The sequence below is a fragment of the Lygodium microphyllum genome, chromosome 4 (genome assembly GCF_053477565.2).
Source record: "Lygodium microphyllum isolate KBCC chromosome 4, Lygodium_microphyllum_v1.1.10, whole genome shotgun sequence".
NCBI lineage: Eukaryota > Viridiplantae > Streptophyta > Polypodiopsida > Schizaeales > Lygodiaceae > Lygodium > Lygodium microphyllum.
In genome coordinates this window covers 112542572-112557239 of record NC_141138.1, presented here as the reverse complement: position 1 = coordinate 112557239, position 14668 = coordinate 112542572, and positions in this window count along the sequence as shown.

Genomic DNA, 14668 nt, shown 5'->3' with positions numbered 1-14668 from the left:
GGGATGCATGCGCCCCGAGGGCTGAAACTAACCCTGAGGTGGAAGATGAAGATTATTCTCATGGCATGGATAGCCTCAATGCACTCACTAATACTCTCAGTCGCTTGAGACAAGGCATGTAGAGAGACATAGAGAATTGATGGAAGGCATTGGTCAAATGAAGACCACTATGGACACCCTTGCTGCCCAGATTACTAAGTGGATGGAATTCCAAATGAAAGGGAAGGAAGATGAAGATAGATCGGGTATGTATGCTAAACGAGTGATGGCTCCACCAGTAAATGTAGCAAATATAAGCTCTCAAGGCATTTTGGGGAGAATGGGCATTCCTAACAACACTTTTGAATAGGGTGAGCCTTCACATAGATAGGAGGAGCTCATGAACAATGCAATGAGGGGAAATTTTCAGTCATCACAAAGGCCCATGCCATCTATACGAGCTCAACCATCTTTTGGTAGAAATTTCTCTAACAATGGTTCATTTTTGGGTAGCCACATGGATCAGCCTCAGTTTGGATATGTGGGATAGCTACCTAATCATGAAAGAGAGCTGAGAGACAAGATTGTCTTCTCAAAATTCAATGGTCAATCATCATCCCCAGCTGGACTTGAAGAGTGGCTCTCCAAGCTTGAGGATTATTTGACAACCTACCCTGTAATGATGACCAAAAGATCCATTTTGCAATGATCCACTTGGAAGGATTTACACATACATGGTGGAGGTACATTAAAAGAAAAAATAAGCAAGTAAACTAATGGGAAGCATTCAAGGCACTCATGGTGCAAGTATTTGTCTCACCGGTGGAGAAAGAAAAGCTTGCCCGCCGATGGTATGGCCTTGAACAGCGTGGTCTTGCTGTTAGAGAATATACAAATCAGTTCCTCAACCTTACCATATATGTTGAGTCGATTAGTGATGATTCCAAGCTACACAAGTATGAGTATGGGCTGGATCCCCAACTCTTGGCTAATGTTTCAACTCAAGACCCATCAAATTTGTTCAAAGCTATTGAATTGGTTGAAAGGTACTCTCGCAAGTATTGTCGGGATGCTTCATTTCAGTATGGACAGCAAATAGGGGCATCTTAGCCAGTGTTTGGGTAGCAAAGAGGACACATGCAATCATATTCTGGAAAATAAAGAGGTGTTGTAAGGCCAGCTTCAATTTTGGAAGAGTTCTCATATCTATTAGAAGCAAATTTGGTTGAAATCTAGCTAACTATGGCCTATTTTCTCTCAGAATGATTGTAGACAACTCTCTGTTTCAAAGTAGATTTTACCCTGCACTATGGATAGCAATGGACATCATACATGGGCTGAAAGCACTCCTTGAGAGCTCCGTTTTGATATATGGGCCACCCTGATCCAAGTCTCCTACATAAAGTTATGACAGATTTACTACAGCAAGGTCATGTAGTAAACACCTTGATAGCCACTGTCTGCAACTCACATTCACTCAAGATACTTGGGTCAAAATTCATTTTTATAATTCCCCAATAATACCCATTTAATGTACATACCCCAATGATCCGACATATGCAATAATACCTCTACATTCATTTGTATACCCCTGTAATAATGCAGCAGAGTAGTACTATGATCTGCTCCTACCCAGTTAGCATAAGTGCCCAAAGTATTTTTGAGGGCAAAAACCTTCATGTGGGGATGGAATGTAAGAGAGGGGGATTTAATAATGGGGAAATATTAGCTACATTGGCTAGTATATAAGGTGTTAGGGACTTGATTTTTCATTATTAGATTTTAATACAAGTCTCCTTTCATCTTCATCTCCTTCTCCAAGCTCTCATGGCTTCTTTCTCTCTCTTTTTTTAGTATTTCTCTCTCCTCGCCACTCTCTTTCTCTCTCTTCCTACAGTCTTTATCTCTCTTCTACACCCTCTCTCTCCTCTCTTTCTCTCTCTCCTGCCTCCTTCACTACAAAAGGTGTATAGAACCAAGATTGGGGTGTAACTTTGGAGACACCCCTTTGGTCTTAATCCTATTTTGGAAGCCTTGATTGTTGCTATATCCCTCATCATAGGTACTCCAGTGAATATTGAATACAAATTGATGATCTATAAGAGTTCAAGCCAATTATCAACATTCACAGACTAGTTACACGGCTCTAACCAAGTTATTACATACATATAGGTACTGACAAGTGTTTAAAGGTGCTTAGAGGAGTCATAGGAATTATTGAGAGAACTTTTAATATTCTTTTGATCCCAACATATTCCTAAAAATCCCTACAATTTCCCCTACAGTCTCTATAAATTCTCACATTGTTGGCCAAGTATTTATAGGTGCTAATAAATAGGGGTTACAAATTATTACGTGTAAAACATGGTCTAAACAATTTTTAAAAAGTGGTTGCAAAAATTTGCAATGTGACTCTAACAAAAATCTAAGTAATAGGTTATAGAGGACGTTGTAGCTCCATTTTGAATAAAAAATCTCATCATTTGGATACTTAAATCAAGAGATATCTCTAAAGCACTATAAGTGGATCAAGTAGACACCATGATAACACCTACGGAAATTAACAAGAGAAAAGATCAAATGATGGATGCTATCAAAATAAAGATATACTAGCCTATCAAAAATATGCAAACTCCTTCCAATGTTGCCATCAACCATAAGCAAGTTGACATGGGAGTTGGTATGTGTAATGCACAAAATGCCCATCATTTGGATGAGATCAATAATGTATCCCATGATTCCAATGACTATCAAAAAATGTCAAATGAAATTAAGTGCCCATAACCCTCAAGCCTAAAAGAGTTGAAGGAAACCATCACCTCATTCAAGAAGATAAGCACAATGAGAGGACATCATCTCTTGGTCAAAAGCTAATGCAAAGCACCACTCTTATGGACAACCATTAGACCATGGCAATGACCATAGTTTTTTTGGACAGCAAATGCATAGACAAAACTCATGAAATCAAGAGCCACCTAGAAAACCCTCTTATGGATGACAAACAAATAGTGGGCATTTAATGCATAGGTAGATCATCTCCACAATTGCACCATGGAGACAAAATGCTAGTAAAGGCAAGAGACCTAGATGAGCACTACTTTACACATGGCCAAAGGTTAAGTGGTGAGAAGGTAGTAACTTTTGAGTGAGGGTAGACACCCCATGCTAGGCCTAGGATAGAGGTGGAAAAACCTCAATGGCCTAACATCTAGATGTTAGAAGATCCTATTCTAGATAAAAGGTGGATTATAGGTTGTGTCCATGGGACTTGGGCAGGGGCATGGAGGTGCTCTAGATACAGGTCCCAATCTAAGGGATAGAATGTTGGATTAGCGTTGCACCTTGGAGAAGGTGCAGATGAATGCATTATTGCTATTGTTTTCTAAAGATTATTCAATCTTGTTTTTTTAAATGTAAATTAGATGGATGGACCTTGTGTTAACAGGTTAATTTAAAAAACTATTTCTATATGTCAAATTAATCATACTAGATAATTAAGCTCTTCCATCATAAAAGGAAAGGAAGAGGGTGGATCCCCAATGGATCTATCCTATGGGTGGGTGGTCTCAATGAGTCAAGAGTTTTCCTTCAAAAGCATTAGACTTGGGATGCTTTAGGCATGAACTAGACAATGACCATCCCAAGAAATACTGTAGAACCTAATGTCATATCATTTAAGGGGATTTAGGAGAGACTTTGATTCATGAGTAGAGGGATTGATGTGTTATCTCCCCCCTATGTCTCAGTCTCTTTGGACCAAGTGTAACACCCATGTGCTTCAATTTTAGTTGATTTTCACAATCAATTACTTGAAGACCAACACTAGATAAGCTATTAGGTGACCTTAGTGTTATCTCTAGGAACCTTGTTTCAAGTCAATCCGCATGGGTATGGAGCACAACTTCCCCTGTGAGGTAGAATCAAGAGAGACTAGGCAACAATTTTTGTGATATTCCAAGGGAGTTCTCGATGGCATCACTTAGGTCTATCTCTCAATAGGCCACCCAAATTGTGCCATCAAGGATTCAATACATAGGTACATAACACACATTTGAAACAAGCAACAATTGGAGCACATGAACACATCATCATGGCCATCAAGGACTTGTAAGCAAATACTAAAGAGGGTCATTGTTGGGACTCTTACATTATCTCCATATTCTACTATCACCATTGTAATTGGTTTAGACGATCGGTTTCCTTGGGGAATATTTAGTGAATAAAATATATATATCTCCTAGAATGTTTGAAAACAAGAGTGGAGTTTGTGAGGTACATGCTATTTGTGTTAGCGGTGCATCTAGGGGCCAATCCCCAAGGTGTAGGAAAGCCACAATGGGGCTGGAGTATTTAGCCAAGGGGTGCCTCCTTTGTCTGTGCTTATGTTGTTTTTTACACCGATATGTATAGGGACTCCCTCTGAGGAGTGTGGGGAAGGCTTAACCATTGGATTACAATCCAAAACAAACATGAAATTTATGATAAAAGTTAAGGCAGTGTGTCCCTTAGACACTCCTAGTCACGAGACCGAGAGGAGGGTGTGTTGTTTGAGTATAGAGAGGCCCCGGCTAGTGCCTAGAGAGTCTGTATCGGGCCCATTTTAGGTCCTAACAGTGGATTTTCCAAGAAAATGGATGTAAAGAGTACCTTCTTGCATGGTGAATTGCAAGAAAAGATGTATATGAAGTAGCCATTAGGTTATGAGGATTTAGAGCATTCCACATATGTGTGTAGGTTAAAGAAAGCACTCTATGGGTTGAAGCAAGCACCTAGATCATGGTCTAACAAGATTGGAGAGTATCTTATCAATGTTGTCTTTTATGTTTTTGGTGCTAATCACTTACTTTATGTGAAAAAGGGAGATACTAGTTTGGCCATCATAGACATCTCTGTAAATGACTTGATTATTACAGGTGATAGTGATAGTGGGATTCTTGAAGTTAAGAGCCTTTTGAAGAAGTTTGAGATGAAGTATTTGGGTGGGCTAATGTACTTTCTTAGTATTAAGGTGATTGGATGTGATGGTGGTATGTGGGTGGTATATGGCTATCCCAAAGATAGTATGACTTGGATATGTTGTCTAAGTATAGTATGATAGCTTGGAAGCCTCTTTCAGTACCATTGGAGTGAAATGTGAAGTTGAGTGCTGATATTAGGGATGAGATAGAAGACCCTACTATATTGAAGAGGATAGTAGGAAGTTTGATTTACATGACTATCACAAGACCAGAGTTGAGCTATGTTGTTGGACTTGTCAGTAAATTTATGTAGATGCCTAGAAAGATTCATTTAGATGCAATTAGATGCATATTGAGGTATGTGAAATCCACTTAATATTATGGAATTCTTAATGAAGCAGGTAAGGATATACAAGTGTTTTGATACACAGATGCAGATTGGGCTAGTAGCACGTTTGATGGAAGATCTACGAGTGGTTTCATGTTTTCCCTTGGTAGTGTATCCATTACATGGAGTAGCAAAAATAAACCTATATTTAGTTTATCTAATAGAGAGGCTAAGTACAGAGGTACTCCTATGGTAGCATGTGAGGTGGTATGGCTAAAAAAGTTATTAGATGATTTGAATGTGTAGGGAGATGATCAAGCTGTCATTCACTATGAAAATATGAGCAGCATATAGTAAGCTAGGAGCCTAATGTTCCATGTTAGAACAAAACACAATGAGGTGCATTACCACTTTATGAGAGATAAGGTACTTTTAGGAGAGAATGACTTGGTATATGTCAGCACACATGATCAGATAGCTAACATTTTCACAAAGATGTTGGGTGCAGAGAATATTTAAATTTTTGAAGCTTATCTAGAGTTACATATATATAGTTGATCTTGAGGGGAACTATTGGGACTACAAGCTCAATATGTGGGTACATTGATGATGGACAGCTAGATTAGATGGATCTGCATGTCTACACTTAGTATGTCAGTGGTCATTATGATCTTCATATGGCTATTGAGTTATCACTTATCATATTTGGTTTATTGCACCTACCTAGAGTTGACATAGTTATAGGGCCAGTCAATTTAGTATAGTCACTTATGCACTATTTGATTTAGTAGCCTACTTTCATTTATATCGTACAGCTTATGTATACTTTGTGTTCATTGTATTGTGTATGAAAGAAGAAGAAGAAGTTAGTAAGAAAATGTTTTGGCATCCATCTCTCTTCTTGTGTTCTTGAGTGAGCTTCCTCTTATGTGTATGGTGTGTGTTTTGTGCAGTAACTCAAGCAAGTCCCCGCACCATGCAATTCATGACAACTATTATTTATTAATTTGTAGTTTAGTCTATAGTGTGGCATGTCAACGGGTGAGTTTTGTAAGCACAAATTTGAGTGCATATATGCATATTGTATAAGCATCTCCTTGATTTTCTTCCTTGGTCTTTTTTTCTTGAAATCTTTGAATTGCCCGATATAAGTAGTACAAATGAGTTCATTTCCAAAAAGAGATGGTGGTAGGAATGCACCTTTGGTTGTTAAGATCAAAGTTTTTGTATATTGTGATTGCTCTAATAGAAGAAGAATCATACCAAGGACATGAATCTTCCAATCAAACAGAAGACAAAACAAAAAGATACATTAAATGAAAAGCGAGTCCTTGTGCAAAATGGGGGGGAAAATGCACTTTGTTGAATTGTTTCAGATTCTTGAGAAAAAAAAAGGATACTAAAATGTAAGGAATTTATGTTCATGTAAGATTTACAAATTTTAGAAAAATAACAAGAGACTATAAGATTGTGAGGGGCCAACAAAAAATGTCTCTATCTCTTATGATCTTAAATTATACCAATACCTCTTGTTTTTTGTGCATCCACAAATTTGTGCTCCAAAAATACCTAAAAATAATTTATTTTAAAAAAAAGAGATAAAATATTGAAAATTTTTCAATCCCCATTTTTATCATAATGATAGCTCTCTCTCCATTGGTTTTGAGAGGTTTTTGCTCTAACAAACTAAAAGGCCCAAACTTGAGTCCAAGTTTTCTCAAATGGAGATATTGAGTATTGTTTATATATATTTCTCCATTTTGATTATGGAAGTATTGTTATATACTATAGAATGAATCAAGTGCTCTAGTTAGTATTTTAGATGTTTGGCAATGAAACAAGTACTCAATTTATAACAAGATAACCGATAGGAATTGAACTCTACAAGGGGCTAGATCCTTACTAAATATTTTTCTTTACACTCATTAGTATATCTAGCAAAAATTTTCTCCACATATTGAAATTGGTGTCAATATATATCTACTATTATTCACATTAATATATGTACTAATATATCTATTGGTATGTTTGTTGATATATGCATAAACATTTCTACATTAGTATATCCATTCGTTGATCTGTTGATGTTTGTATTGGTATATTCCAACGGTCTTATTAAAATGGACACCTCAATGAGATCATCTTGATATGGATACTAGTATGTCCCTTTTGAAGCCTATTTTAACTCTTACACCAATGGTAAACCCTTTTCCAACTAATTTTATTAGATATTTTACTAATACACTCTTCATATATTCTAGTGATAGTTAGCACGTACTATAGATTTGAGATATCTCACAATCTCCTTTCCAAATACATGTTGGAAGATGCCAACCTCTATAGTCAATCAACCTGTAGAACACATGTTCCTTGATCTCATCACCTCTACTCACTCATGATCTATATTGGTTGTACTAGACTGTTGGTGGAGAGGGACCTTGAAAATGGATTATTACAAAAAACAAGTGGTAATGGTATTACCAAACTAGTGGCCATGATTGGGTAGCTTTATAGTTCTATCTATAGCTAAGAAGAGCAAGGGCTAGTTGCATACCCATAAAGCTCATATGCAGTAGGGGGATAAAGTCTCAACCTCTACTATAAATCTATCAAATTTTGCACTATCAATTTGAATATAGGGGTTGGGATTTTGAGATAATGACCCAAACAACATCAATATTTGTAGCATAATGAACATTATGCCTGAAAAATTACAACACATAAGGATTAGTTAGCATGTAACATTATGATAAATTCTAACAACAATAACATGTTTGAGATCTAACATTATAACATATGCATATGCATGATATATGCCTAGGTTAGCATACACATACATATGAAATACGCATATGCATATGCATAGCATGCACAATTTTGACATACAATGAAATGTGCATATGCCTAGTCTAGTATACATATATGCATGGCATACAAATATATGTATGCTTAGAGATGACCCATGCATATATATACACATGTGCATGACTTTCACCTAGCCTATGCATGGGATAACAAGCACATAAGCATGCCTATGTGATGCATAGGAATGTCATTTGGCATGCATAGGCTACGCTATAGGCATATGTTGTTAGAATATCAAGCTCCTATTATTATCCCGTCAGTATGTATGACCGACATTAGCTATGTCCAGCTGTATGAGCAAGTGTGGGACATTAAATAAGTCGGTGGTCTTAGACCTAGTGTGAATGGTCCTATGGACCTTAGTACTATTGTATACACTTATGTTATGTGTGTGGTCTATTAGATAATGAAAAAAGAAAGAGAGAGCACTCAGCTCTTTTACTCTTGTCTTTGTCTCTAAATCTCAACATGGTATTAGAGCACCCATGACTGGGCTCTGTGGAGAATAGCATTATGGAAGAAGACCTGGAGATTGAAGGAAAAAGACATGCTGTGTAGAAGGACTGACTGTCATTGTTTCTGCAGAGGTATGTATTGAATGCATCTTCATTATACTTGAAGGAGAGTGTGTTAGGACGTATTTGGAGCTTTGAGGAGGGTTGGTTGAGCACCTAGAAGAAGAGCTTGGTCATCATTATGAAGAGAAGCTACAACTGGAGACATTCTAACAGCTTGTGTGTTTGTGCCTGATTGCCTGATGGTCTGCCTTGGCTACTCATGGACATGATAAGCATCATCTATGCCATTTGTAGCTTGTACACATGCTTGAGAAGACATCTTGATAGTCTGACATGGCAATGATTAAGTTGGAGCTAAGATAAGAGCTAAAACAATCAGCTACAGATCTGGAATTCAGACCAAGCCTGCCACAAACAGGGAATACACAGAAAGTATACTTCTTTGACATGAGCCTGGGAGCTCTCTGACATGCCTGGAAGGACTTGATATAGTTTACATATGTATTGAATGTCATGCTTGGAAGGTGTACTTTCTTGATGAAATCACTCAAATTTGTGAGCACTTGACAGGCTGAAAACTGTCATTCATAGTTTACAGAAAGCACTTATCTATCTTAGAAGATTGCATGTTTTTTTTGTCGGCCTTGATGACATGTATGACATGGGATATGTCTCCTAAATTGGTTGTGGATTGGTATGAGCATTGGATGCTCTTGGAAACTGAAATTTGGATCATAAAACAAATACTTTGACACTCTATTGGTTGGTCATGAACAGTGAATGCATTGTCTGACATTGCTCTTGAAGACAGGACACTCATCGGTGTTGACAGGTTCATGTATTGGTTCCCATGTATGGTGGCATATGTTTGTGACATTTTGAAGAGTTTGGTGGACTAAAATACACTGTCATTGACTATCTTTACTTGGTTGAAATTTACAGCAACTGTACCTTGCTCTTGTACTTGCAGTACATGATGTATACAGTGTCAGACTGACATGTATGGAACTCCATATATAGAGATAAAACTCTAAACTTCTGTAAGTGTTCTTGGGGCATGTATCCTCTGTGTTGAGCTCAAAGAAGAGCTACTGATTATTGTCATTTTCAGCCTATAGACTGCTTGTCTGTACATGAATAGGTTTCCCAAATACATGCTAGTTTTGCATTGAATGCAGTCCGTACATGAAGGCTACAATACCTAGGTGATTGTCAAGTGTTAGGAGGTGAATGTACCATTGTTTTCAGGCTGAAATACTGATTGGTTGAAAAACTATCATAAACAATTGCAGGCTGAAACTGAATTGTCAAGAAGATTTTTGGCTTGCAAGTAGTCAGATAGAGCACATGACATGGCTAATGCAGAGAGGACTAACAACATAACCCAGATAGTGGGGGAAAAGCTTGACAGTAACAATTATGCCATATGGAAGTTTCGCATGGAGAACTTCTTAATAGGGAAAGGCTATTGGGAGTTTGTGACTGGAGCGGAAGCTGAATCTGAGCTCCCAGATCAACCTACAGCTAATCAAAGATGATTACACTGAGCTTGGATAGAAAGAGCTCATAGAGCCTTGCACTGGCTCTCTTTATGTATCTTAGATGCCATGGTAATGCACATAATGAACTGCAGCTCTCCTAAGAATGCATGGGACATTTTGGTCAAGTATTATGGCACAATCACAAGTGCCAGGAAGATACAGTTGAAGAAAAAGTTCAACAACATGGAGAGAAAGAGCAGATCTATACAGGATTATGTCACGGAGGTTAAGACCATTGTGGATCAGTTGGCATCTGCTGGTTCACAGGTTGAACATGAAGATATGGTTGCTATGACTTTTTATGGCTTGGGGCCTGAGCATAAGTCTTTTGATACTTTTGTGTCTGTGTGGGCTGAAATGCCTGATTTTAATGAGCTGGTTGCATTGTTGATACATGAGGAGGTTAAGCTTGGCTTTGCTACAAGATCTAACAGTTCTAAAAACAAGGATGCAATTTTCTATTCCAATCAACGTAGCCGTGGAAACTGTGGTAGAGGCTATGGATCTGGCAGAGGAGGCCAATAAAATGCATCCTATGGCAATAACAACTAGCAGGTATCGAATGCAAGTGGTGGTGGAAACTTTAGAGGCAGGGGGAGATCTAGCCCTAGAGGTAGCGGCTCCTGGCAATAGCAGCGTCCATCTAACAATCTGAACAAGGATAAGGATTGTCGTTACTATGGGAAATATGGGAATATTTCCAAGGACTGCTGGAAGAAGCAGGGCAATTAGAAAGGCAAACAACATGGACATTTTGCTATGTCTAGTCAAGCAGATGATACTTCAGGAGATAAATTGTTTGCCATGCAGTATGTAAAAGACAAAGTTGCTGCAAAAAGCATTGATGATGCAGTTTGGTACATTGATTCAGGGGCATCAAACCACATGACTCCTCACGGTGATTGGTTCATTGATATGGTGGCTGAAAAACATGGCTGTGTCTGTACAGCTGATGACACGCAGCATAGCATTGAGCATAAAGGCAAAGTGCCTCTTATGGTTCATGATGGCAAAAAGAAAAATTTGCATGATGTATTGCATGTTCCTTCGATTACGAAGAACTTACTATCTGTCGGGCAGATGACGGCGGAGCAAAACTTGCAGGTTAGATTCAACAAGCATGGTTGCTTTCTTGAAGAGTTTGGCAATGGATGCAAGTTGATAGCTCGCAGTCACAGGAATGGCACAATGTTTACTCTTGATGCTACCTTTCCAGAGCTGAATTCAGCTATGTTTGCCCATGGTTCTGGCACTATCAAAGATTTGGAAATTTGGCACAAGAGAGTGGGGCATGTGAATTTGCAAAGGTTGCAAATTATACAGAAAAAACAGCTTGTTGCAGGTTTACCCAAGTTTCAATATTTAGATATTGGTCATGTATGCGATGTTTGCCAGTTTGGTAAGTAGTCAAGGTTGCCATTTGTCAAGCATGTAAGGTAGAGTACACATCCATTGCAGTTAGTGCACTCTGATGTTTGGGGGCCATCCCATAATGCATCCATGGGAGGCTCGAAGTATTATGCGACATTCATTGATGATTACAGTCGCTATACTTGGGTTTACATTCTAAAGACAAAGGATGAAGTATTTGCTATTTTTCAACAGTTTAAAAAGCAGGTTGAAAAGGAAATTGACTGCTATATCTCTTGCTTGAGATCAAATAGCGGTGGGGAGTATGTGTCAAATGAGTTTGACAAATTTTTGGCTGAAAATGGCATACGTAGGCACCTTACCTACAGCTACACTCCTCAGCAGAATGGGGTAGCTGAAAGAAAGAATAGGGTCTTGATGGAAGCTGCTTGTGCTATGATGAATGAAAAGAGGATACCACTCTATTGTTGGGCCGAGGCTGTTATGGCAGCCATGTATATCTTGAATCGGACTCCCACTGTAGGTATTCATGAAATGACACCGTTTGAGAAGCTGTATGGCTATAAGCTGGATGTAAGTCACAGGAAAGTCTTTGGCTGTCTTGCTTATATGCATATTCCAGATGAAAAAAGAAAAAAGTTGGATCCAAAAGTGCATAAGTGTGTTTTCATTGGATATTCGCAAGAGAAGAAGGCATATAAATGCTACGATCCCTCTACGAGGGAGACTTTGGTGACCAGGGATGTTATTTTTTATGAGATGGGGTCTTGGTATGTATCATCAGCTACAGTGCCATCGGATATGCCTTCCACTCATGTATCTACAGTTGATTTGTAGCAGAGCACTACTATGACAGGACCTAGTAGTTAGACAGTATCCCCATGGATAGGGAGATTGAGGAGCTCACTGTCCACTGACACTAGTATGTTAGTGAGGGGGAGATATGATGTCTTGGATAGCAAAGAAAAAGAGAAAGTTACTGAGGATGCATCTGGTATGATGACACCTGGTAGAATGACTTCTGGATATGAGTTTGTTGACACTTTAGACAGTGAACTTGGTATTCCGACTATCTATACTCCTGGCGCAAGGCAGAGCGAGTACATTTCGCCTCATGAGAGAGGGGAATCAAGTAGTGCACCACATCCTAGATGCTCACAGAGGGTCAAATACCCTGTTGACAAGTTGACATATAGTGGCTACATTGCAAAGCATTATGTTAACATGAAAAAAGTGATGGAGATCAAAGAACCAGGTACATATGTTGAAGTAGTGGAAGATGAGAACTGGTGTGTAGCTATGGATGAAGAAATGAATGCCTTGGCTGAAAATAAGACATGGGATATTGTGCCACTACCTGAAGGAAAAAAGACCATTGGCTGCAAATGGGTCCACAAAATCAAATGCAAGTTGGATGGCAGTGTGGAAAGGTACAAAGCCAGGCTGGCTGCTAAGGGGTATGCCCAACAGTATGGACTTGATTATGAGAAAACATTCTGCCATGTTGCCAAGATGGCAACCATATGCACTGTGATTACTTTGGTTGCTGCTAGAGGCTGGAAATTATAGCAGATGGATGTGAAGAATGCCTTTCTTAATTGTGACTTAGCAGAGGATGTCTATATGGTTCAACCACAAGGGTATGTTCACCTTGATTTTCAGCATTATGTATGCAAGCTGAAAAATGCACTATACGGGCTGAAGCAAGCTCCGAGAGCTTGGCATGCTAGGATTAGTAACTACTTGCAAAGGTTGAGATTTAGTGTTGGTAGGGTCGATCTAGCCTGTATATAAAGAAGACTGACAGTGGCTTGGTAGTGCTGGTCATATATGTTGATGATTTGATAATCACTGGTGATGATGACTTGGGCATACAACATGTAATGAAGATGCTGAAATCTAAATTTGACATGAAAGATCTTGGTGAATTGAAGTAGTTTTTGGGTATTGAGGTAATCAAGGCTGAAAATGGTTTATGGCTGATACAAAAACATTATGCCATGGAAATGCTGAAAAAGTATGGCATGGCTCAATGCAAACCATTGGATACACCCCTTGATCAGAATGTCAAGCTGGACATTAGCATTGGAGCTGAAATTCAGGATGTGACTATGTACATGCAGATGGTTGGAAGTTTGATCTACTTGACCATCACTAGGCAAGATTTGAGTTATGCAGTTGGGCTCATAAGTCAGTTTATGCAGAAGCCTAGGAAGCCACATTTGGATGTTGTTAGGCAGATTATGAGATATGTTAAGTCCAATGTAGATTATGGGCTGTTCTATGTGAGAGATAAGTCCTTGAAACTGGTTGGATACAGAAATGCAGATTGGGCAGGATGCTCATATGATCGCAGATCTATGAGTGGTTATGCTTTTGGCTTTGGAGGTGGCATGATCAGCTGGAGCAGCAAGAAGAAACCAATGGTTGCATTGTCTAGTACTGAGGCAGAGTACAGGGGTGTTGCATTGGCAGCATGCGAGATTTCATGGCTGCTCATGGATATTCAGGTGGATGCTCCAATGACCTTATTATGCGACAATCTCAATAATGTCCTCCCGACCAACGAATCTAGTATACCATGCTAGGACAAAACACATAGAGGTACACTACCATTTTATCAGAGAGATGGTTCTTACAGGGAGAGTAGATCTTATGCATATGAAGACTGATGAACAGGTTGCAAATATCTTTACCAAGTCTTTGGGTAAAGATAAGTTTAGTAGTTTTAGACAGCTACTTGGAGTTCATCAGATGATTTGAGCTTGAGGGGGAGTGTTAGAATATCAAGCTCATATTATTCTCCTGTCAGTATGTATGACCGACATTAGTTGTGTCTAGCTATATTAGCAAGTGTGGGACATTAAATAAGTCTGTGGTCTTAGACCCAGTGTGAATGGTCCTACAGACCTTAGTACTATTGTATACACTTATGTGTGTGGTCTATTAGATAATGAAAGAAGAAAGAGAGAACACTCAGCTCTTTTACTCTTGTCTTTGTCTCTAAATCTCAACATATGTGTAGGGGAGGAAAATGTACATATACATACACAGATGCATACACATACACATGTGCATATGCGTATGCATGCACCTACACATGACATA